This window comes from Rhinatrema bivittatum, chromosome 3, assembly GCF_901001135.1.
Source record: "Rhinatrema bivittatum chromosome 3, aRhiBiv1.1, whole genome shotgun sequence".
NCBI classification, from domain to species: domain Eukaryota; kingdom Metazoa; phylum Chordata; class Amphibia; order Gymnophiona; family Rhinatrematidae; genus Rhinatrema; species Rhinatrema bivittatum.
Window position 1 is genome coordinate 253,083,513 of NC_042617.1, and position 25,975 is coordinate 253,109,487.

The 25,975-nt window shown below is 42.1% G+C and overlaps 1 protein-coding gene across 4 annotated transcripts in view; it reads left to right on the forward strand.

The window, feature by feature from the left end:
* Positions 1-6,382: 6,382 nt before the first annotated feature.
* The window catches only part of RRBP1 (ribosome binding protein 1), a 263,651-nt gene continuing 244,058 nt past the window's right edge, over positions 6,383-25,975 (forward strand). For 3 of the 4 annotated variants that reach the window (XM_029594479.1, XM_029594480.1, XM_029594482.1), the window contains exon 1: positions 6,384-6,573. The gene's annotated coding sequence lies outside the window, so the exon portion shown is untranslated. Of the gene's footprint in view, positions 6,574-25,975 lie in introns of all 4 variants that reach the window. The other variant, XM_029594481.1, reaches the window with a different exon arrangement.

Below are 25,975 nucleotides of genomic sequence, written 5' to 3' on the forward strand. Positions count from 1 at the left end.
GATAGCTAATGTAACCCCCATATTTAAAAAGGGCTCCAGGGGCGATCCGGGAAACTACAGACCGGTTAGCCTGACTTCAGTGCCAGGAAAAATAGTGGAAAGTGTTCTAAACATCAAAATCACAGAACATATAGAAAGACATAGTTTAATGGAACAAATTCAGCATGGCTTTACCCAGGGCAAGTCTTGCCTCACAAATCTGCTTCACTTTTTTGAAGGAGTTAATAAACATGTGGATAAAGGTGAACCTATAGATGTAGTGTACTTGGATTTTCAGAAGGCATTTGACAAAGTTCCTCATGAGAGGCTTCTAGGAAAAATAAAAAGTCATGGGATAGGTGGCGATGTCCTTTCGTGGATTACAAATTGGCTAAAAGACAGGAAGCAGAGTAGGATTAAATGGACAATTTTCTCAGTGGAAGGGTGTGGGCAGTGGAGTGCCTCAGGGATCTGTATTGGGACCCTTACTTTTCAATATATTTATAAATGATCTGGAAAGAAATACGACAAGTGAGGTAATCAAATTTGCAGATGATACAAAATTGTTCAGAGTAGTTAAATCACAAGCAGATTGTGATAAATTGCAGGAAGATCTTGTGAGGCTGGAAAATTGGGCATCAAAATGGCAGATGAAATTTAATGTGGATAAGTGCAAGGTGATGCATATAGGGAAAAATAATCCATGCTATAGTTACACTGTGTTAGGTTCCATATTAGGTGCTACTACCCAAGAAAGAGATCTAGGCGTCATAGTGGATAACGCATTGAAATCTTTGGTTCAGTGTGCTGCGGCAGTCAAAAAAGCAAACAGAATGTTGGGAATTATTAGAAAGGGAATGGTGAATAAAACAGAAAATGTTATAATGCCTCTGTATCGCTCCATGATGAGACCGCACCTTGAATACTGTGTACAATTCTGGTCGCCGCATCTCAAAAAAGATATAATTGCGATGGAGAAGGTACAGAGAAGGGCTACCAAAATGATAAGGGGAATGGAACAACTCCCCTATGAGGAAAGACTAAAGAGGTTAGGACTTTTCAGCTTGGAGAAGAGACGACTGAGGGGGGATATGATAGAGGTGTTTAAAATCATGAGAGGTCTAGAACGGGTAGATGTGAATCGGTTATTTACTCCTTCGGATAGTAGAAAGACTAGGGGACACTCCATGAAGTTAGCATGGGGCACATTTAAAACTAATCGGAGAAAGTTCATTTTTACTCAACGCACAATTAAACTCTGGAATTTGTTGCCAGAGGATGTGGTTAGTGCAGTTAGTATAGCTTTGTTTAAAAAAGAATTGGATAAGTTCTTGGAGAAATCCATTACCTGCTATTATTTAAGTTGACTTAGATAATAACTACCACTATTACTAGCAACGGTAACATGGAATAGACTTAGTTTTTGGGTACTTGCCAGCTTCATATGGCCTGGATTGGCCACTGTTGGAAACAGGATGCTGGGCTTGATGGACCATGTTCTTATGTTCTTAAAACAAAATTGATTTTAAGGAATTCCCGGAGAGTGCCTGCCTTTTTGTCAAATTGCTTTTAATTAGGTGGAAACTGACACATACGAGTAATATAGAATTACTGTAATCTGTTCCCTCAGATATTTGCTCTCCCTAGAAATGTTGACATTGAAAGTTCGGTCTTTAGTTGTGCTGAGGTGTTGAGGAATAAACCCCCTTGGCAGATTGTACTCTTTGTAGTTCTTAAATATATAACCGTTCCTTTGATCCTAATTACCAGATCTTCCACAATCTTTTCTTTCTGTTTGCCAATACTTGGGGCTACTTCATTTTTTTTTTCTCCTCTTCCCCGTTGTCTTTTGACCTCGTCGCCATTTTGTTTAACGTGCTGCTTCAGCATTTTCCTTAAAAAAAAAAAAAAAAAAATTGCCATCGTTTAGCTCTAGCTGTCACTGGGAAAATGCAAGTTTGGTAATATTTGTTCCGACTATGGGTCTCCGCGGTTCGTCCTCTTTTTAGGTTTGGGTATATGAAAAAAAACAACCCCCACGATGACCACAATATCTTGACTATGATGTGCATTCACGTGGGATTCTCAGCACACATGTTGCTCCTGTATTTCTGTTAAGTCTGTGTTCTGGTAGGCTTTCCATCGTAGGCCAAAACAAAATTGATTTTAAGGAATTCTAACATTGTATAATAGAGAGCTGCCGCCGATCATGCTGATAAGAGTGCAATTGGTAATAATTGTCACTAATATGTGATAACAAAATAAAGCAAGTCTAGATCTCTGTATTGTCATGCATTTTCGCCAGAGACATTTTTGCTTTCTCCACATCCACGAGAATAATTTCTTTACCCTCGTGCCTTATCTTTAATGTAGCTGGGTATGCGAGCTGAAAGCGGATGTTCTTTTTAAATAACTCCATGCAGATTGGGCTAAATTGCTTACACCGTTGCATAAACTGTGCCGAAATGTCCTGAAAGAGGTGGACCTCGATTTCATGGTATGTTAGCGTCTTTTGCGAGCGGAAAGATTGCATTAATTTTTGCTTGTGAGACCAGTTTAAAATTTTTGCGATAATTATGCGTGGTCTACTCTCACCGTCTCGTGTCTGACCTAAGCGGTGCGCCCGCTCTATGCAGAGTTTCCCCTCCAGTTCCAGGATTGCTAAGGCTCCAGGCAGCCATGATTCGAGGAGACTTTCTAAATTTTTGTCCTCTGCTGATTCCGGGAAACCCATGATACAAATCGTGCAGATTGTCCAAATCGTCAATTTTCTCCGACTGATCTTTTGTGGATTTTTCCAAGACAGTTATTTTTTTGAAGTAGTAACGAAAGGTTTGTCATCTTCTAGATTAGAAACACGGCCTTCCATGTTCTCCACCCGGGGGGTGTTCGGAAACTTTATCTGATAGCTCCCGGATTTGGGAAGACAAATCACTAAATCTACTGTCCAGGGCACTAACCACTGCATTGGTCACACTGAGGGTGAGCTCACTTTGCTGGTCCGTGGCTGGTTTTACGGGGGGGAGAGGGTTGTTATCCAGCATTAGCCCCCATCTTTTCCCCTGAGCTGCCTGCTTTCTCTTCTCTTCCTGTTCCCCTCCTTTTGGGGGCATATTATTTGGAGATTTATACATAAATTTGTCGATTAGACATGTAGTCTCCTTTACCTATGTGAAGCTCGTTGATCAAAAGCAGCAATGCTTGCTGTTTCTTTTGATTTCAGGAGGGTGGAGCCGGAGATAGACACGTTTGCTCGGCTTCATCACATCACGTGACCTCCTTTAATTTGACTCTTAATCAATCAGTAAACTTACTAATTAACACAGTGCCTTGTCCTGCTTAGTTTATCCCAGCATTTCCTTCCAGGGGATGCCTCAGCTATCCACACGCCTCAGGGATCAAGTCATCACCACTGTCTGGGCCATAAACAAAAGTTTCCCCCCATAAAAAGAATCCACCTCTGGGATAGAGAGCACAGAATATGAGAGAAAATCCCTGAAGATATAAATATGTTTGTGTGCCCTTGGGGTTAATATCCCATTAAGGGTTACACATACAAATGCAGATATAGATGTGCGCAGATCCCACATCTACCACAGAAGTGGGGAAAATTTGCAAGGGACATGTACCGATGCTATTTGCAATTTTTCCAGTTTGTTCCCAGTTTGCACAGTTTAGGGATAGGACTTGCAAACCCTTCCTAATTTAAGAACATAAGAACATGCCATACTGGGTCAGATCAAGGGTCCATCAAGCCCAGCATCCTGTTTCCAACAGTGGCCAATTCAGGTCATAAGAACCTGGCAAGTACCCAAAAATTAAGTCTATTCCATGTTACTGTTGCTAGTAATAGCAGATGCTATTTTCTAAGTCAACTTAATTAATAGCAGGTAATGGACTTCTCCAAGAACTTATCCAATTCTTTTTTAAACACAGCTATACTAACTGCACTAACCACATCCTCTGGCAACAGATTCCAGAGTTTAATTGTACGTTGAGTGAAAAAGAACTTTCTCCGATTAGTTTTAAATATGCCACATGCTAACTTAATGGAGTGCCCCCCTAGTCTTCTATTATCTGAAAGAGTAAATAACCGATTCACATCTACCCATTCTAGACCCCTCATGATTTAAAACACCTCTATCATATCCCCCCTCAGTCATCTCTTCTCCAAGCTGAAAAGTCCTAACCTCTTTAGTCTTTTCTCATAGGGGAGCTGTTCCATTCCCCTTATCATTTTGGTCGCCCTTCTCTGTACCTTCTCCATCGCAATTATATCTTTTTTTAAGATGCGGCGACCAGAATTGTACACAGTATTCAAGCTGCGGTCTCACCATGGAGCGATACAGAGGCATTATGACATTTTCCGTTTATTCACCATTCCCTTTCTAATAATTCCCAACATTCTGTTTGCTTTTTTGACTGCTGCAGCACACTGAACCGACGATTTCAATGTGTTATCCACTCTGACACCTAGATCTCTTTCATGGGTGGTAGCACCTAATATGGAACCTAACACTGTGTAACTATAGCATGGGTTATTTTTCCCTATATGCATCACCTTGCACTTATCCACATTAAATTTCATCTGCCATTTCAATGCCCCAATTTTCCAGTCTCACAAGGTCTTCCTGCAATTTATCACAATCTGCTTGTGATTTAACTACTCTGAACAATTTTGTATCATCTGCAAATTTGATTACCTCACTCATTGTATTTCTTTCCAGATCATTGATAAATATATTGAAAAGTAAGGGTCCCAATACTGATCCCTGAGGCACTCCACTGCCCACTCCCTTCCACTGAGAAAATTGTCCATTTAATCCTACTCTCTGTTTCCTGTCTTTTAGCCAGTTGTAATCCACGAAAGGACATCGCCACCTAGCCCATGACTTTTTACTTTTTCCTAGAAGCCTCTCACGAGGAACTTGTCAAATGCCTTCTGAAAGTCCAAGTACACTACATCTACTGCTTCACCTTTATCTACATGTTATTAACTCCTTCAAAAAAGTGAAGCAGATTTGTGAGGCAAGACTTGCCTTGGAACAAAGTCAGCATGGCTTTACCTATTAAACCATGTCTTTCTATAAGTTCTATGATTTTGATGTTAGAACACTTTCCACTATTTTCCTGGTACTGAAGTCAGGCTAACCTGTCTGTAGTTTCCCGGATCGCCCCTGGAGCCCTTTTTAAATATTGGGTTACATTAGCTATCCTCCAGTCCTCAGGTACAATGGATGATTTTAATGATAGGTTACAAATTTTTACTAATAGGTCTGAAATTCATTTTTAGTTCCTTCAGAACCCTGGGGTGTATATCATCTTCAGTTTGGCAATCAGGCCTCTCTTCTTTCCTGATCCTTAAAACCCCACTGACTTGCCAAAAGTTTTTTGTTTTAAAATTTACATGCCATCCATAGCGAAGTAAATTAACACAGCAGGGGACCTTGGAGCGTGCAAGGATGCGTTAAGTATATCTGCCCAGGCTCTGACATGCCTAGGCCCCACCCAGACCATGCCCATACTCTGCCTCTTTTCGGAAACTTTTTACTTGTGCAGGCAGTGGGAGATATACGTGCTCTTGGGTGTCTTTTAAAATCCGATTGGCATGCACTGGACTATCTCCCAATTTTGGCATGTGGAGGTCTTTTAAAATTCACCTATAAGTGGGTACATGGGAGATGAAATGACTTACCCATGGTCAAAAGGTGTGTCCAGTAGAAGTAATTTGGCTCCCAGCCCCTATTGCTCCTCTGCTGAATAGGGTTCTTTTTTAAAACATAAGGTCGGGTATTTGTCATAATAAAAGGTGCATACTTGTATTCCGTAAAAAGAGAATATACACCCATATCTGAGAGTCAAAGGAAAAGCAACTGAACTACAAAAAAGACAAAACAATATTTTCAAGAATCTAGCAATAGTCTCAATAGTAAGAGATGAGAAAATCTCTAAGATCAAAAGAGTTAATGCATTAATGCTGAAAATGTGAGTGCTATCCAGCAGACTGCATACTACATGTGAATTTCCATATTGGAGTCTGAAAAAGAACCAAATCACCCTCGGCAGTGAATCATACGGTTGGAATGTATGCAGAAAACCCAAAGCGCTAACCAAGAACCTCCCCTAGGCGAGTGCCCCGTGCAAAACGTCCCTCTCTCAATTCCCACAGCTTTGACGCTGCAGTGACCCTTGTCCTTTCAATACAGCCACTATAAAACGACTCTAAAATGACGTGCCTGAGAAAAACCTCTTCCTTCAGAGTTAGAAAAACAACCGTCCCTCACTTTGCCGACTGTGCAACAGAGGGATTGGCTCTGGTCTACCGGCTTCCTCTTGCATGCTGTGTTCTGCCTCTCGCAAGTGTGCTCAATAAAGCTTTATACAAAATGGGAGGAAAAAAAAAAAAAGGAAAGAAAAGTGCCACGACTCCAGAGAAAGCACAGAGCCGGTAGAAGCTGTAGGCTGGTGCCAGCTGTAGCGCTTCAAACTTTGGTTCCTTAACCATCGGCTGTTTCCATCCACAACACTTTCTTTTCTTTCTTTCTTTTTTGCTGGATTTTATCCCTAAAGTTCTCGGCCCTACCCCCCTAGCAGGTAAGAAGTGAGGAAAACTGAGCATATGTTTTGTGGACGCCTTTGCTGCTGCTGCTGTTTAACCTGGCTGCAGACTGCCGGAATTCTGTGATGATGCTTTGGGTGAGAAGACCTGATGGAACCCGAGCGGCAGAACTTCCAGGCTCTAAGAAGGAATGAGCTCCGTTGTTGCTGCACGGAGGCTTTGCTCGGAAATTGATTCGTGCAGAAAAGTTTTCAGCAAAGCTTGTACAGTCGGATCTCTGGCTTCAAGGGGCAGAAAAGTGACTTCAGTATATGTGTTGCTAGTTAAATGTAATATGCTGGGATAAGGCATATATCTTTTGACTAATGAAGGTTAAAAGTTTTAGGTCTCCCTATCTAAGGTGTAGCAATTTCCTGGTTGTTGACACTCAAAAGTCTCCAGTGCATTCATGTTTATTTCTGTTTTGCGGTTTAACACTTTATTGAGTTCCTCTTAAATGGTTTATTCATTTACATGATAAAAACAAAAAACGGCTTTTATATCGCCGCTATTGTCAACTCGGGGCAAAGAAAAGGTAAAGGGTTAAAACATCAGGGATAGATGACGTTGTCTAACTGGAACTCTTTCTAGTAGTAGATATTTGCATTTCCTTGTGTCAGTCTCTATCGTATTTCTTTACGAAGCAAAGAGCAGCTCTTTCAGCCGCTTCATATGTGCACTGGTGCTGGCGTCGGGCTTCCAGCTCTAAACTAGGGTTGGCTTTTCCTATGCTTCAAAGCTTGCGCAGCCCTCGGGCATCTGGAATGCCCCGCCACTAGAAGTGGAACCGGTCATGGTCCCCGGCTTATTTTTTTTAAAAAAAAGTTTTTCTTTTAATCCGGTGATGGCGAGAAAATTGTCTAACGAATGATGCTATTTTGGAAAGCGCGAAGAATTGAAAAAAATATATATATATCGTCAAGACAAAAAAAAGTCCAAACTCCTACAGTGTGAGGAACTACTGGTGCACTCTTAGTTTATGGTATAGGTGTGTAAGGAAGAGTTTGAAACGGAGATAGAGAAGCAGCATCTTGTCCCCCTCCTTCCCACCGAACGGGGAACGTTCTGTGCCTGCACCTCCAGCCCACTCGGGATTCCAGGAATGGCTACGTGTTCGCACTTCACAGTCTGCAATCGTCTGATTTGCTGGCTTGATTTCGGAGAGACACGTCTCCCTTCCCGCAGACACTGAGCTGCCTGTGTCAATAGCCGGGAAGCCGTTAGTCCGAGGGGGGCGGGCGGGCCAAGGGAAGCAGACCGGCTCGGATCCGAATTAAAGGCAGACTTCTGCTTGTGTGCAGCAGGCAGCAGCAGCAGCCGGGAGACATTCATTCTTATAAATGAACAGCTCCGATGCACTCTGAGCACAATTTTGAGGAGGGGGGGGGGGGGGGGATATGCCAGAGACAATGGGTGATCTGGATTTTATTTAAGGCGGTGTTGAGGCTGTGGCATCAAAGTAATAAAAAAAAAAAATTGACGCTGGGAGTTCTGGAAAGGAAATGCGATTTTCATAAGCAAATGCTGTTCTTTATGTTTTTCCGCCCCTGATTGGGGAACGCGAGGTACATAAAAATCTCATGACACTTATAGACTGGGCACCTGCTTGTCGGAGATGATCGATGGTCCTTTGCTCTTTAAAAAACGCTTCCCTCTGCCGCTCACTCTTTTGTTGGATGCAGTTTGAGGGTGGTTTGTTCTGGGTACTAATGCTACTCCAAAAGCAGTCGTTTCCACTCTCTCCCCTATTACGCTAGATGACGGAATAAAGCTGAACCAAAAACCCAAGCGTTTCATCAGGGGGATTGGGGAATGAAGGGGCTCGCCTGTAAGCTTTGCCTGAGTGCTGACCAGTATTTTGGAGTATCCTCTGGGCCCTACAGTGAAAATTGTAGGAGATAAGCCATTTGGAAACTTTTGTTAGTTTGTGAGATCTATATTGACCAGATGCTGTTCTTCCTGACTCCTATCCGGGATTGATTTTGTGGTCGGGAATGATGCATGATGTCTGGTATGGGGGTGTGACCCGAGGTAAAAGGAAGTAGACCCTATTGCTGCTGCTTTTGCTAAGGGTTTCAAAGACTATTTGTCTACACACGTTGACTACATTACATCCTAAAACCTGTTCTGTGTGTGTGTGTCTGTGTGTGTGTGTGCTATTTTAACCTGGCAATTTATCATTTGGGCTTCCAGCTCAATGGGAGCCAGGGCTGAGATCCAGTGCTTGGGAGTGGTGGGTGGCAAATAGGGGTGAATGCCCTGGGCCCTGTACTTTGGGGGAGCCCCCACACCGCCATGGCAGGCAGCCCCATCCCAATCGCTATACTTTCAGCAATCCAGGTCCGTACTACAGATTTTGTTACCCACAGGCAGAACCAGAGAGCCAGGATGTGAGGCGGGTGAATGAAATGCCACAGCAGCAGCTCTTTGAAACCGGTTCCTCTTCAGCCAAGGTATTTGGCACATACCAAAATTAGACAACATAGGTGACTGGCTAGGGTGCCAATGTCTAAATCCATTCCTGGTCTCAGTACTCTCCTAAGGTCAACCCTATTAAGACCTGGCACCATGAGCTTTCACTTGCAACTATGTGGGTGTTTTCTCTCTATTTTATGTTCCAGAAGTACTTTAGTACAGATACTGTTGCAACATTCCTTGGCCAGGAGCCATGCAATCATGGCCCTAAATCCAACCAGAAAGTAGCACTATTCTGGAATGACTGACTCTCCCCTGCTACCCCCACCTTGCCTCCTTTTCCCTCAGGATCTGTGAATGCTTCCTCTACAGCATTCCCAGCCCATGCCAATGTGGGGAACGGAAAACCTGTGCCAGGAATCAAACCCAGATCCTCCCTTTTGACTAATGCATTTTGGAAAATAGGTGATTTGTTTGGAGGAGGTTTCTGCCTTAGCAATCTTGACTAACTTTGAGAGAAAATGCTCTGTTTTCTTTGGGGTCTGCAACTCTTGTGACTTAAATGCTTGCTTGTTGATTTGCATCCTTTTAAGGTTATGAGATTCTCCAAGCAAACTAAATACTGTTTTACAAGTGGACATGCCAGATCTTTTTTTGACAGAGGATTCAAGAATGAGCCTGTTCTATCTGAATGCTGCTTAGGCCAGCCACTGTAATGTATTGTATTTTGGAATAGGCCAAAAGTGATCTGCAACTTTTTTTTTTTTTGTGACTTAACAGATGATGAAATTACCCCAAATTTGGAAAATGTTTTTATATAAAACAGTGTTTCAGTAATATTTGAGACAGAATTGCATTCTGTGTTGACAAACTCAGCAACCAGGAAGGCTGCATCAGTCAGGTTTAGTAAATTGAAACATCTTAGTTTAGCTAAAAATAATATTTATCCTTCCTGCAGGATCTCTCTGGCATCTGAATTAGAAGAAAAGTGAGCAGAACTGCAACCTTTGATAAATACTTTCCAGGGAAAACATTATGTGATGTATAGTGGCCCCTCAGACTCTACTATTGCTGTTTTCCAAATTGTTTCCATTTATTGTTAAGTTGTTTTGTATTCTTGATAAAAACATATTTTCAAAATATGTACAAGTCGGGCACTTTTAGCAAATTAAATTGTGCTTTGCATATCTTTTTGGTTAAATGTTGTTTTATTTATATATATATTGCAGTTATTTTCATCAGGGCTTACAATTGTGTGTAACAGTTTAGACATTCTTGGTTAAAATGAATGTTTCAATGAATCTCTAAGAGTGAACAAAAGCTGACACAATGTCTACATGGTAGAAAATTAAACACCACGGAGTTCCTCTTTAATGGAGAATTACTATTTGCTAATTTTTAAAAGATTGAAAACAATTAAAAAGCGAGTATGGCATTGTAAAACTTTGGACATGCTTCCAGTTGATTTGTTAACTCATTTAAAAGAAAAAGTTGTTAATAAGGCCCAATTGTTTTTTAGGTGAAGACAAAAAAAAAAAAAAGACATTTAAATACCTCCGAGACATAACTGCACAGGAAGTGACCCTCTTTCAATGGAAGGGTGCTCAGGAAAAGGGGAAGATGTTGATAGGGTGTAGAACTCAGGAGTAATCCAAGGAAATGTATGCTTACAGAAAGGGTGGTGGATGCACTTTCCAGTGGAGGTGGTGGAGACAAGGACAATATTTGAATTCAAGAAAGCATTGCAGAGGCACAGCGGGGTTATAGAGCTGAATAAGTGTGGATGGGCAAACTAGAAGGCTATATGGTCTTTTTCTGCTGTCACGTGTCTATGTTCAGAACAATAGTCACACTCTGAGAGGTCAGAGTATTTGTTCAACAGGGGAATCATATCGCCTCTATTCCACCTTTCCTCTAAGGCTAAGGTATACATGTTTAGATCTTTAAGTCTGTCCCCATGTGCTTTAGAACGTAGACCATTGGCTATTTTAGCAGCCACCCTCTGGACCAACTCCATCCAGAAGGTGCACACCATTTGAAGATGTGGCCTCCAGAACTGCACAGAATATTCCAAATGGGGTTTTACCAGGGATATATACAAGGACAATTTCACCTCTTTTTTTTTTTTTCTGCTGACCATTCCTTTCCCTATGCACCTAAGCTTACCTACTTGATTGACAGATCCTGCTTTTGTTTTGTGCCTGGAAGAATTTCATCCCCTATGTTATACATTAGGTTTTTAAAGCTCGAATACATGGCTCTGCATTTTGTTTTAGCATTAAATCTTAGCTGCCAGATTCTAGATCATTCCTCAAGTTTTGCTAGATCCCTGCTCATGGTTTCCATACCTTCTTGGGTGCCTATGCTGTTGCAGATGTTGGTATCATCTATAAAAAAACAAACCTTTCCTGATAGTCCTTTCACAATATTACTTAGGAAAATGTTGACAAGGACCAATCCAGGCAGCACATCACCAGTAAAGCCCCTCTCCTTTGAGGGAACTCCATTTACCACTATCCTTTGTCACCTCACACTCAATTTATTTACAAGTTCCCTATGCGGAACCATGTCCTAAGCCGTACAAGCACTCTACATGTAGCACGTTTCCTTGATCCAACTGTCTTGTCATCCATTCACAGAAATTGATCAGATTCTTCTGAAAAGACCTCTGGTAAAAACCATGCTGCTTCAGCTCTTGTAATCCATTGGATTTCAGAAACTGCACTATCCTCTTTTATCAGCGAACCTATTAATTTACTCACCACAGAGATCAGACTAGCCAGCCTGTATTTCCCAGCCTTCTCATTATTTTATACTGTGAAGAGAAATGACATCTGTTTGTCTCCAGTTCTCTGGAACTACTCATGACTCTAAAGAAGCATTGAATAGGTCAGCTAGCAGTGCTGCCAGAACATGTCTGAGTTCCCTTAATACCCTCAGATATATCTTCAATTTATCTACTTTTAGTTTGTGAAGAGCTAGCTAAATTAAGTCATCTGTAAATTGTTTGAGGTTTACCTCACTTCCCATCCTATTTGGACTACATTCAACAACCATGGATTCCTGAAAGCAGCTGTCTGAGCATTTGAAAATAAAGATAATGCACTTTTATAAAAGAGTGGATGGCTAAAAAAAATTCTTAAAAGCTTCCAGATAGCAATTTCAACTGTTAGGAACACTATTAAGAAATTGAAGTTACATGAAACTAGCAAGATCTGAAGACCATGAAAAATCTCTGATAGAACTGCCCAAAAACTGGCCAGATCTGCAAACAGAACCTGCAGGTCACAAGAGAGAACCTGCTGAAAAATTTAGCTGACACTGGATTAGTTTTCCACAGGTCCACAGTACAGCATTACTTCTACAACAGTGTTCTTGCATGGAACCCTTTTCTATTACCGTCCTCACAAAAGTCATCATCCAAAGTATGCGTACGAAAGCTTTGATAAGCCTGAAAATTGAACATATCCAGTGGCACTGCTACCACTGAGTGAGCGTAGCCAAGAGCCCAGGGCTACTTGCAAAAGGGGCTAGCAGCTGGAAGCAGAAAGGCCCAGTAGGGCCGTTGGCGGATCTCAGCCTGCAGGTGGCTCGAGAAGCGTAGTAGCACAGGCCCAGCCTGAGGGAGAGTGTATATGTGTGTCTGAGAGAGAGATGAGAAAGTTTGTGCACCATTCCCTTCAACTCCCTACTAACCACAGCAGACTCGAGGTTACTGGAAATCAAAAGTTCCCAGGTGTGGAGAGTTGGGGTTTTTTTTTTCTACATTTTAATTATTCCATGGTATTTGATGTTCTGCTGTTTTTAGACATTTTATTGTTTGGGAATGTAAAAATAATGTTATGATATTTAATTAGTGGATGATATTCTAACCCAGTGCTTCTCAACCTTTTCCCCATCCTGACACACCTGACAGACCATGCTCACATGTGTGACACACTGCTTATTACAATTTGCGGCGGAAATAAAAAATAAAGGCTCAGTATTATTTTTATTGTTAAGAATGACACAAGGGAAAGATAAGAACTCTGTCTGAATAGAAATTGCATAAATAGTAAACATCTCAAAGCAGAACAGCACCAATTTCCAGCTCTTAAAGAGTAACCACCTTACAAGGCAAAACTGAAAATATTACACCAGGCCTTAAAACTCCAATATTCCTCCTATTAGGAAAATGGACCAAGCCAGGCTGCTATAGAGCCCTTCACAGACTACACGCCAGCAGAAAGCCTCACCTGAATCACATGTGCTGACCCTCACCTAACAAAGAATAAAGAGACCAAAACGCATAACTAGAAGCATGCAGACAAAAACTGAATTGGAAACTGCAACAAGCCAGAGTCTCTGTATGCAGTGCAACAAAGGAAAAAGAGAAACATCACCCATTCTTATAAAACAAATCAAGAAATATAAAATCAGTAGCAGTAAAACCATACTAACAAAAAGAACAGATTATTTCAAAACAGCTGATGAATGGAATATCCAATAATTAAAACTCATATCAAAATTTTCTAGATACCAATAAAATACTTCAAAATAGCAGGCATAAAGACTCGATAATGAAAAATAATAAGGATAAAAAATGCTTTGCTCTGCATACCTGGGAATGTTTGATATCCTGGTGCCCTGAGATTGTTTTGAATTAGCAGGAGGAGGGATGGTTTGCTTGCAACTTTCTCCTCTCTCTGTCACACACTAGCTCTCTCTCTCACACTGCACTCAGTCACACACATATATACACACTCTCTCTCATTTAAATAGGCTCTCAATCATGCATATGTACACATGCTTTTTCTCTCTCACTTATATAGGTTCTTAATCACAAATTTACACATATGCTGTCTGTCGTTTCACACATACACATACACACAGGCTTTCAATCACACACTGTATGTGTCTATGTGTGAGAGAAAGAGACCATGCTGTCTCTTTCTCTCACACACATAGACTCTTATTCATACACTTACACAAATGCTCTCTCTCTTTCTCTCATTTACACACAGGCTCTCAATCACATACTCACATACTCTCACCTAAACCAGCTCTCAGTCACACACAGACACACATGCTCTCTCTCTTACTTATACTCACAGACTCTTAATCATACATACATAATGATCTGTCTCACTTACACATACAGGGGCAGATTTTAAAAGGTATGCGCACGGCATACATTTGTGCACTCTACCCGGCGTGTACAAATGTACGCCCAATTGTATAACATGAGCATGCAGCCGCACGCATGTTATAAAATCAGGGGTCGGCGCACGCAAGGGGGTGCACACTAGTGCACCTTGCGCGCACCGAGCCCTTGGGGAGACCAGCTGGCTTTCCCCATTTCCCCCCCTCCCTTCCCCTACGTGTCCCACCCCCCAGCTCGAAACACCCCCCCATACCTTTATCTGACAAGTTATACCGCCCTCGGACCGCCTCGCCCACATCACTCCCCTTTTTGTAAGCCCCGGGACTTACACGCGTCCAGGGGCTTTACGCACGCCGCTGGGCCTTTTGAAAATAGACCGGTGCGCGTAACCCCGCTACCCCCCGCGTACCCCCCACAGGTTCTCAATCATACGTACCCCCCACAGGTTCTCAATCATACGTTCATGTTGTCTCTCTCACACACAAAGGCCCTCAATCACACACACATACTCTCACACAAAGAGGTTTTCAATTACACACATACATGCTGTCTCTCACACACACACATAGGATCTCAAACACATATGCTTGCTCACTCACTCACTCATTGTCTCTCTCTTCACCGAACTAGCGCTCTCTCTCCCTCCCCACTGAACTAGTGGCAGCAGCAGCAGCTTTCTCCACTTCCAGCCTTAGTGGCAGCAGCAGTCTCCTCCACATCCAGCTCTCGCAGCCTCGAGAAAGGAGTCCTATCGGCCACGGGGGCTGACGTTGCTCCTCTTTTGTTCCGTGCCGCTCCTCTGTTCTTCGGGCCGATGCTGCACATACTAGCATGGTCTCTTCTTCCTGCGTGTGCAGCTGCTGCATACCACTTTCTGGGCCACAGGGGGAGTGGGAAGAAGAGACCATGCTGGTGCCACTGACTCCAGCTCTCCTGCTGCGTTCTGCTTGGGCTATCAGCATTTTAAGCCCGGGCAGAGGAAGAGTTCCTGTTTCGTTGGGGCAGGGGGAGCAGCTGGGCCCATGGGGGAACGGGAAGTGTTTTTGCAACACACTGGTTGAGAACTGCTGTTCTAACCATCAACTGTTTGGAAATATTTATTATTTTTATTAATATTTTTTACTGTTATGATTGATAATTTATATTACTTGATATTATTGTTTGATGTTTTTTAAGGCATGATGATATTTCTGTTTTTCCCTTGTTACATTGCATACAGAGTCTGGCTTTTTGCAGGTTCCAGTTTGAATTTTGTGTGCACATTTCTATTTCTACTTTATGGTCTCTTTATTCTGTTTTAGGAGAGGGTCTTTGTCTGTGTTTTACATGTGTGACTGAGATGAGGTATTCTGCTAGCAACTAGTTTCAGTGTAGGGATCTACAGCTTGGCTTGTTCTGTTTTCCTAATAGGAGGTATATTGGTGTTTAGGTTTGATATAATTTTGCAGTGCTGCATTTTTATGGGTAGGGTTAACTGTTTGAGGCTTAGAATTTAGTGCTGTTTTGGTATGGGAGGTTTACACTATTGTAATTTTAATTCTGTTTACTCATAGTTTTTCAAAGGGCCCAGCCATATAGTATAAGCTTTACAAAAGACCTTTACCATATGGGTTCTACGTGTCTTTTTTTTTCAGGGTATTCTGGTTGGTTCCACATCAGTGCATTTAAATATAATATGCAAATTGTAAGTAATATTATTACCTTAGAAGACTGCTTTTATGTATAGAAATCATGATTTGTGCACAAATTATATTTTATGCATGCTAAGCATATTTTTGTGTGCACATTTTTGGGTTAACGCTTTTCATTTCAATGCGTTAACATACCATTAGCTTACTGCATCAGGAATTAACTTTTTTTCAGCATGAGTAAAGAAAATGTATATTGAACCTTGGTGCACTTTTTTATTCATGTCTTATTACACTTTTGAGTCATTACAATGTCCTTTTCAATTAGCATCGACACCAGCATTAGAAACTGTTATGTTTTCAGGGCAACATGGTGTTATGGTGGCCCATCTTTATTTCTTTGCCAGGGGCCCATTTACTGCTAGCTATGCCACTGAACATATCTTAGAAGCTAATGTCCCACAGTCAGTGAAGTAATTTAAAGCTGAAAAGAGGTTGGATATTTCAGCAAGACAATGATCTAGAAACATACCTCAAAATCAATTAGGAAAGAAAGATGAAGGCTTTGGAAGAGCCTTCACAATCTCCAGGATTGAATATTGTTGAAAATCTGTGGGGAGTGCCTGCAAGGAGGCCTAAGAATATGTCTGGGCTGGAAGCGTTCTGCAAGGAAGAGTGGGAACTAATTCCAAAAGCAAGAATAGAAAGATTCTTAGCTGGCTACAGGGGATGTTTGGAAACTGTTTTCTTTTTCACTTTTTTTTTGGATGTTACATTTGGCATCTTGTTGAACTTAACTCAGACTTTTAGTCTCGTACATTTTGTTCTGGGTGTCTTTGCTTATATTCCAGATCTGCTCACTTTCCCCTACTCAATTTAAACATGCTAAGAACCGCCTAAGCACCCATACTCCAGATCAAGGGAGAAGCAAGACTAAAAGAGAAAGATTAGAGAAATCTTGATGTTATTTTGAACCCTACTCTCTTAAAATTTTAAGCAATATAACAAATAGTTCTCTGCTTGTATGTTGAAGTCAGGGAGAAAACAAAAATAATTTCTATGCATATCACACACTTCTTTGTAGGCATCAGTGGTAGAAAGCCTGTAGTGGGATTTACAGAGTAAAAGTAGGCTTTCAGGAGATGAAACGCGTGTGCTCAATAACAGCTCTGATGGTGCAGTGGGCATTATTGTAGCACTCCTCTGAGCCAGCAGACGGGTTCAGGATCAGAGTTAATAGAAGGACAAGGGAGACAGAGCTGGATTGAAGATTTCGGCTCTCATAGGAAGGGTTGGTGAATGAGGGGCATGGGAGACCCTGAAGATTGGAAAATGGGAGATGACTCTTCCCCATCTCCCCAGAGGACCAGAGTGACATGGCAAAGCTCTTTTGAATGGTGGGAGCAGGCTTCCTTCTTGCCATATTTGCATTCCTCTTAGGCCTGGCTTTTTGGCAGCTTCAAAATTTGGTGCTCTACGCAATTGCTTTTGTTGCCTATGCTTAAATCCTGGCCTGAGGGGGGGGGGGGGATACCTGTTATTTCTTACAACCACAATATAAGAAAGTTACAACATCTGTCGCATTAAAACATCAGTCTGTTCTGCATCTACCCTACAGAGTTTTGTGCTAAGGATCTCAACCAGATATGTATTCACAGACTAACAAAACTTGGCAATCACATCTGTAAACAGAATTTTTGTGTGTGTGGTGTGAAACATGGGTATGGACTATATTATTATGTTAGCTTGTGTGATTTGAGAAATAACAATATTATATAATAATACTTCTCAAATGTGGCCACCAATGCATTTTTTTGCAGTCACCACTGCTGCCTGACAGCTGTTTAAGGCACTGGTTCTTGCATAGCCTGGCAGGAAGAGGTGTGCATTAGCAAAGAGCTGAGCAGGCAGGGAGAAGATGATGGGGAGATTGGTGGGAGGGGATGGGGAGAGAAGAAAAAGGTTGTGAAAAAAAAAAGAGTGAGGGGAAGAGAACCAGGGGAGGAGCTACAGGATTGAGAAGAAGAAAATTTTAGGTAAACGTTTAGTGACATTATCAGCAAGAGTTGATGGCCCTACTCTGAGGAAATCACCATTTTATTAAAATGAAATTTCTTGACTTAGACTTAAGTTTTACAGTGCTACTGTTGGCTATTAATTCTATTGACAGCCAACTAAAAACTCCTGATAGCTTTGTTTGGTTGCAAATAGCCTCACATGCAGCCATTATTATCCCAATTTTCTGCTGTCATGTTTCTGTGTTTCTATTTTATAGCTGTTATTAGCCCTGTTGGATGCTGTCTGTTTGTTTTGGGAGCTGAGTGCCACCAGGAAGTGGACTCTAGTCTTCTGCATTGCAGCTTGTGGCCTGGGGAGGGAGACACAAACACAAGTAGCTCAGAACACCTTCTCCCCCCCCCCCCACCCTGTTGCATAGCAACCATGCCAAAGTCAGTGCTGCTGCCAGACTCCTCCCTTGTTGTGTGCACCACCAATTGTTGGCAGACTTGCTTAGCTAATGGCAGTGGAGCGGGAAATAGTGTAAACAGAAGGCTGATTGCTTGAGTGCATTTAGTTTAGGTGACTCTTAAGGGGAGCAGATCCACAGATCAACCTCCTCCTCCTCAATATCAGCAACATCCAATACCATAGCTGTGGCCTGTATGTCCTCCGCCTCTCACTGCAGGACTCTGGGAGGGGAGGGAGAATGCTCGGCTGAACTAGTTTGGGGTTGGAGTGGGGGCATTTAGGTGGGGAAACCACAAATTGCGGTCCTTTCTTTGGTTTGTGGTTTTGGCTGTAAGTAGTGAATATGAATGATTCCTGTTTACCAATTCAGTAGTACTTTTTTTATTTAAGAAATATATTCCCGCTCAATCCTCAACTCTCAGTGGTTTACAAAATATGTACATATATATCAAAATTATTTCTGGTTTTTATCTTTTAACATCCTTATGCTCCTGGAGCTCCATAATGCCACGAAAGTGTGGCTGTGTGTGTTTTGAGTACATGACAGTGTATGTATGGAAAGAACTGTGTGCAGGCAGGAAGTGTGAGGTGTGACCAAAAGAGAGAGTAACATATGAATGGAAGTAAAGCTAGGATCAGACTAGGACAAGGCACATGCTATACATTTTTATGTAAATATTAGGGTAGCACAAAGTGGATTTTAAAATGTAGCATCCCTGTTGTGAAAAAAAGTAGCTCTGGCCCTGTAGAAGCCACTGTTTCTTGGAAAGTATAATCTAGGAGAAGATCGATAAAGTATGGTTACAGGTATTATCTAAGAGAGGAAAAGAGGATTTTGTTAAAGAGAGTTTTATTTCTGCACAAGTGTAATTCAATTTTAAATGTCAGAATTACTCCCATAGGAAGTCATGGGAGCTGCCCGGCAGCAGCTCTGCTGTGTCTTGGACTTTTGCCAGCCTCAAGCAGGAGTGAATATATTAGGATTGAGAGCTGACAAAAGTGAATGTAAGATATATGGGGCAGACTGGAGGTTGTAGACAGGTCTGTGGCCAGATCGGAGGCTATTAACAGTGGGCCTTTTGTAGCTCCCCCTCCTGCTGCGCACCCCCAAATGTTTTCAGGCTGCAACAAATGCTTCTTTCTTTTTAGCAATATTTTGAGAAAAACGAAGTGGTCAAATATCTAGGTAAATCTGAGCCCCAAACCAGGCCTCTTCCTTTCCCCACTCTTGAGAAGGATTGTGGCAGAGGAGGTGCAGATTCTCCACTTCTGGCCTGCTAAGAAGGTGGTAGTGGTGGTGGTGGGGAGGGCAGTTGCTCTGATTTCTCCCCAGACCCAGGATCACAGCCTCTGATTCTGCTTGGGAAGAAAGGGGATGGGGGATTCCATCTCCTCTCCACACCTAGTTCATGGCCTGTACTGCTACTAGGGGACAAGGAATTCTGCTCTTCCCTACACATGAGATCTTAACTAGTGGAAGGCCTCATTCTCTTGGCCAACTCAATCCTACTGTGTTTCGGAGGACATTGGTGCTTTCTGAAAAGGTTGACTCTTTTCAACTACAAGGATCCAGTAATGCACTATGAACCACATGATATCATAGATATCACAATTATTGTGGGTCCTGCAAGCAGTGTATGGTTCATATGCCTCTAATAGGGGTAAGATGGAAGATCAAGCTGGCTGGGATTGGAGGCTTGGCAGGGAGCAAAGTTGGGTTGGATGGGAGGGATAGGATTGGTTTGGAGATCAGAGCCTAAACTGGGAAGATAGTAGGAAGGGGATAGGTGAGAGATTGGGGGAGCCGGAAGGATGGAGAGAGATGGATAGGTGAGGAGGAAGTGGGAAGGAGGCAGAGGAGGAGAGATTGCATGGGAGGGGGAAGAAAAGTGCAGGATAATGGAGGAGAGAATGTGCAGAAATTTGGTCCCTGGCTTGATCCCTGGAGATGAGGAGGGAGTGAGTTATGATTATTGGTTAAGTGTGATATGTACGTGGTGGCCAGAGTCATGCTCATGTTTACAGGGTTGTGGAGGGAGCCCTGGTGTGTGGCTCCTATCTGTCACTGCAATAGCTAGACTAGATATGTTCCGGGGAAGGAAAATGTATAAAATAGCTCTGATTCCGAATGAGCCGGAAGCCCAAAGTAGCAGGAGAAAACTGCTGGGCCAAAGGAAAATGAAAATAGGGAAAAGAGCAAAGATGGGAAAAGATGAGAAATGGGCAATGTGGTGTGAGAGAAGAAAAGCAGAAAGATGGTGATAGAAGCAGAGAAGAAGAAACAAGTAGAAGATTCTGGCATTCTAAATAGCCTTGGCTCTATCTTCTTCATTTGTGACATTGCTCTCGTGGCTTGCAGCCATGCGGGGTTCAGATGTGCTGTGTGGATCGCTTGCCTGGAAGTAGCATTCCTCCAATCACTGTGAAAACCTGAAAAGCTGGTCCTGCTTCCATGTTCCTACAACACCCCAAAGGTTTTCAAAATCGCACAGCTACTTTCCAGATGGAGGCCAGGTGGGGTGGGTTGGTGTTTCCCAGTTTTGCAAACAAACTGCGACACGCACAGACATCAGCGCGGATTAATAAGCCTTTCTTCCCGATAGAAGCACCATGAAAGATATGTGTCAGAAGATGTTTGGGGGGATGGCAAAACAAAGCAAGCACGTCTAGAAAAAAGATTTTTATTTTCAAATTAAATAGTATATTGTAACTTTTGAAAGCTTTTTTTTTTTCTTTTGAAATTCATGTGTGCATGAAATGACGTGGCACTGTTCTGCTTTTCTCTTTAGCAAATAGTAGTTTTGGCATTGGTTTTCTCAGGGGTGAGTGAAGGGGGGGGGGGAAGAGCCTGGTCATGTGGTGTAACTTTTCTTCATTTCCCGAACTCCAGCGCCATCTCACTGAAGTCAGCAGTCCAAATTTATGATTATGTGACTTTTGAAAGTTTTAAATGTATTATATTTCATCCATATGCTATATAGGCTGCACAGTTATTCATTGTAAGGTATAGTGTGGCCCAGCACTAATAATAGACAATTGGTTTCTGTGTTTCTGCCTGCTAATACTGCTGAAGGGGTAAGGAAGGCATAGTCTGAACTGTTTAGACAACCAAAAAACACTTTGTGCACATTTTCTTTAGTTTTTAAGTATTCTGTAACCAAAACCAAACAAACACATTTTTGTAGAACTGGAACACAATTTTTTTTCTTTTATTGCTGAAACCAAAACTAAAATCACAGAGCTTCGACCATCTGAATATCTTCCTTTAATAACAGCTGATATTAAAAAAAAAAAAAAAAAAAAGCTAATATTTCTGACCATTCACCTTCCAGAGGTCAAGAAGAGTTTGGATGAATCGAGCCCCTGCTGATTGTGTAAGCGAGAGCTAGCCACTTTCCCTTCTTCTGATTCAGTGGACCTCTCTTTGATTAGATAGTAATAATATTCCTTCATCTGCTTTTCCTACTTCAGAGCCTTGTCCAGGATCCAGGCAGTGAATTCAGATGCTGGACCTGTCACCCTGGACATGACTCTATGAGTAACTGTTATTAGTGTAAAGCATGGAGAAAAGATGCTACTGTGTTTGAAACCTCTTATTACCAATAACAAACAAATCCCCTTCAGAGCTTTCTATGATATCTAGGATAAAGGGTTTTAAATTAACTACTGTTATTCAGAGAAGAACTTCCTAAAGCTAAATGTGATGATGTGGCACCAATTGTAACTGTTGATTTATTTTTTCAGACTCCTTATTAATCAGTGCTTTCTCTTGGGCTGTCACTTTATTTCAGTTTAAAAAGAAATGTTTTCAGATGGTAGTAAAGTGCTGTCATAGTTATGTGCTTATTGGGGATGTGCATTTGTTTTAAACAAATGGGTAATCTGAACCAAAACAGGCCATTTTCATTTCAGTTTGTTTTAACTGAAACGAATGCACAGGTCTAACAAAAAAATGCTAAAATGTTTTATTTGTTTTTGGCAAATAGTATGTGTTATTAGCAAATAGTATGTGTTATTAGCAAATAGTATGTACTATTTGGCAAGAACAAAAACCAAAAAAATTATGACTCCTGTCACCTCCTGCCAGTCCTGGGGCCTCTCTGGGCCTTTTGATCCCATGCCCACCAAAAAGAAGCATAGGTAAATAAAGATGGTGGAGCCAGGTCTTCCTGGTTGGATTGAGCTGAGGCATCCAGGGCTTCCCTGGGCCCCTACAATGCCCTTCTAACTTTTCCCTGGCCCCCACTTATCACTCTCAAGGAGGTTCTTTGTCCAGGTAAAAGAGAGGCAGAAGCGACCCTCAAGTGCTTCTGTCCCTGCCATGGCTATTTGCAAATGGTGCTGGACCCCGAGACCAGCACTGTCTCAGGACCAGCTGGTCAGCCATATAAAAACAAATGGTGCTGGCCGGCCCTGAGACTGTGTAAAAATGATGTCACTTTGATGCCTGTCTCAGGGCCTGTTGTCATTTTCAAATAGCTGTGAAAGGGGCAAAACTGTCTGTGGATCTCACCTGCCCCCTTCTTTTACCCAGATGTAGGAACTTCGTGGAGGGGGGTACATGGGGGCTTGGGAAGTCCCTGGCCCTTTTATTGGAAGCAGGGGAATCAGAGGGGCCTGGGAACTCCTACTGGGCTTGGTTCAGCCCAGCCAGGTAGGACCATGCCTTGTCATCTTTATTTACCTGTGCTTCTTCTTGGGGTGTGCGTGTGTGTGTGTGTGTGTGTGTTGGAGGAGGGAGGCTTCAGAGGGTTCTGGGAAGGCCCCAAGAGTAGCAGCAGGGAGGGAGGGAAAAGGGGAGCAGGGATGGGGAAGCCCTGTTTCAGTTTTTGGGTTGTTTTTTTTTAATTTTAAAAATTATTTATTTTGGTTCGGATAACAAACCAAACCGAATTAAACATTGAATAAAAGAAAGCAAATGGACCCCCCTCTGCCTGCCCCCAAAACGAAAAACAAATTAACAAAATTATTCTTACTGCTTATTCAGGGAATTGCCTTCTTGACAGTGAAAAGCTGTGAGACTCCTGTGCGTCCCTGTGGTGAGAGAGAAAGCTTTGCATACCTGCATCTTAATGCAAGGCTCACACCTTATATTTTGAAAGGCATTTGAATGTTACCCGAGCAGGGTGGGCCACATCGCAGCTTCCAACACAGATAGGCAGCAGGGTAAAAGGCCTGCATCCCGGACCTGACAGAAAGAGCTAACATCAGGTTACTACAAACCCTTTACAGTGACCTAAGGCTCACATATCCCATGAGGAGCTGTCCCTGATGTGCACTTGGCTCTTTCTTCATCCCTTGTTGGGAGTGATGGTGGTGTCTAGATATGAGAGCCCTGTGTCATTTTACTGGATTTTCAGTAAATTGACTTTAGCTCAAATGACCAGACAGATCCACATTATAAGAGACAAGCAGAGGGTACTAATTTTACCCCATAGCAGCATGGTCTCAGCCTACCTAAGAAAATACTATAGATGCAATGGGATCTAACCAGTATTGACTCAGCCAGTCACCTCTGATGTGAAGCTCTCTGGTTATCTTTTTTTTTTTAGCATTTGATCGTGTCAGGAGGGTACATCTTTATTATGCTGACAGTTATGGAGCGGGGGGAAGAGGAGGAAGAAGGGCTGAGAGATTCAGGATGCATTTTATCTCTTCCTCTGTGAGATTTAACTAGACTATAAGCTGTAAGGAGCAGGAACTGTCTCATATGTGTCTCTGTACAGTGAGGTGTACATCAGGTATACACTGTACAGATGATGATAATGATGATAATTCAGATAAGAAATATATAACTTTAAAGACATCTTTATATGGGAGTAGAATGAGGGCTCTGGATTCTAACAATTTGTCAAGAATTCTATTAAGCTGAGTCAGATTTTTATGGAAACTAAGTAGTTAATACAAATTATTAGAGAAAATGGTGTCTGAATTAATGGCAGAGAATTGTGACTCCTGAATCTTCTTCAATAGTACTGGAACAGGTGAGAAATTGTTAGACTTTTGTTCCAGATACTAGTCATAATAATCTGTTTTTCCAGCTTGGTTGATAGAATCATTTCTGGCAAGTTTAAACTAAGTCTCCCCATGGTCTTCCCTGCCAAAATAATGAAAAAATAAAGCGTTGCCAATGCAGGGTGTCTATGAATATGCCTCTGGCTTCAGTCGGCCATGCTTGCATCTAAGAGTCATATTGGTTTAGCTCTTAGTTGTATTCTTGTGCTACTTTACTAATATTGATGAGAACAGAGGGGAATGAACAATGGTGTTGTGGACAAGTTTTTGGAGGAAAAGGAGATTGAAGAGGATAGTGTGGCTTGGAGAGGGAATTTAATTTTGTTTTGCGTGTTTTGCCGTCCTCTGGATTACCATGTAGTAATTTACTTGTTAGGCAATTAAAACAAAACAAACAAACAAAAAAAAAAACAGATTGGACATAATGGCCCCCTGGGTTTTTGTTTTGTTTTGTTTTTTTTTTCAGTTTAAACAGTTGAAAAAGGTCAAGCCATACTGGAACATCTTGATAGTTTCAGAAAACGTTTACTATTATTTTGTGTTTTCAGCTCTGAAATAGCTCTCAGATTTGCCGCTAAAGATAAAAATGAGACTGTGCAGGACAGGGTGATCAGTGTGTCCTGTAACCAGGTGACAGGGAACAATGAACCTGCTACTGAAGTGCAATAAAGTGGCACCATTTAAATCTTTTCAATGATACAGTACTGCAGTGCTTCTCATCCTTTTTTATTTCATGGCGCACTTTCCAGTTTGCTCAGTCTTCCTGGCACACCAAACCAAATTTTGCACAAATCTCATTCTTCCCCTTCCCTTCCATCGGCAGGGGGAGAGTAGCACTTTTTACCTGAGTGGGCCTCGTTCTGCCAGCTTCAGTCTGGCTTCTGAATTTACGGAACCAACAGGTCCCGTGAGATTACAAGGCCCCACATATTTGAATATCGAATTGAAGCTGGCAAAGGCGTCTCATACAGGTAAGATGTGCCACTCTCCTTCTGCCAGTGGGAAGGAGGGTAAAATTATCAGAATTCTGGTGGATGATTCTGGTTCCCTGTAGTGCTAGTATTTAGAGAGCAGTTTACTTTGGTGGTTGGGGGGAAGTCTGGTGGACTGTCACCATGGAAAATTGCACTAATCTACTCTCAAAATATACCTAAAACACATTCTTTAAGTTTTGCTACCACAAAATATTTTTGAGCCTAATGCAAAAGCCTCCATATGGTGAGTGTGTCCTGCACACAAGAGAATTAATTGTATACCAGAATAAGTCAAAATTAGCCAACAAAATCCAGCTATTCCCAACATAAAAATTCTAACTGGGAAACATTTCCATTTGAACTGCAACACAGGATATTCAAACTGATGAGTTATTACAGGGCCAGTACAAGGGTATTTGGCACCCTAGGCAAACTTTACAGCCTTGCACCCCCTTCCTTCCCCCCCCACCAAGTCATGCCCTCCCCACATACAATTAAAAATTATGCATTTATATTCGAGGTAGTCTTCTGAGGTAAAAATATCACTTACAACAGTGGTCCACAACCCTGTCCTGGGAGCCCACCAGCCTGTTGGGTTTTCAGGATATGCACAATGAATATGCATGAGAGAAAATTTGCATGTTATGGAGGCAGTGCATGCAAATTTTCTCTCATGCATATTCATTGTGCATATCCTGAAAACCCGACTGGCTGGTGGGCCTCCAGGACAGGGTTGGGGACCACTGACTTACAA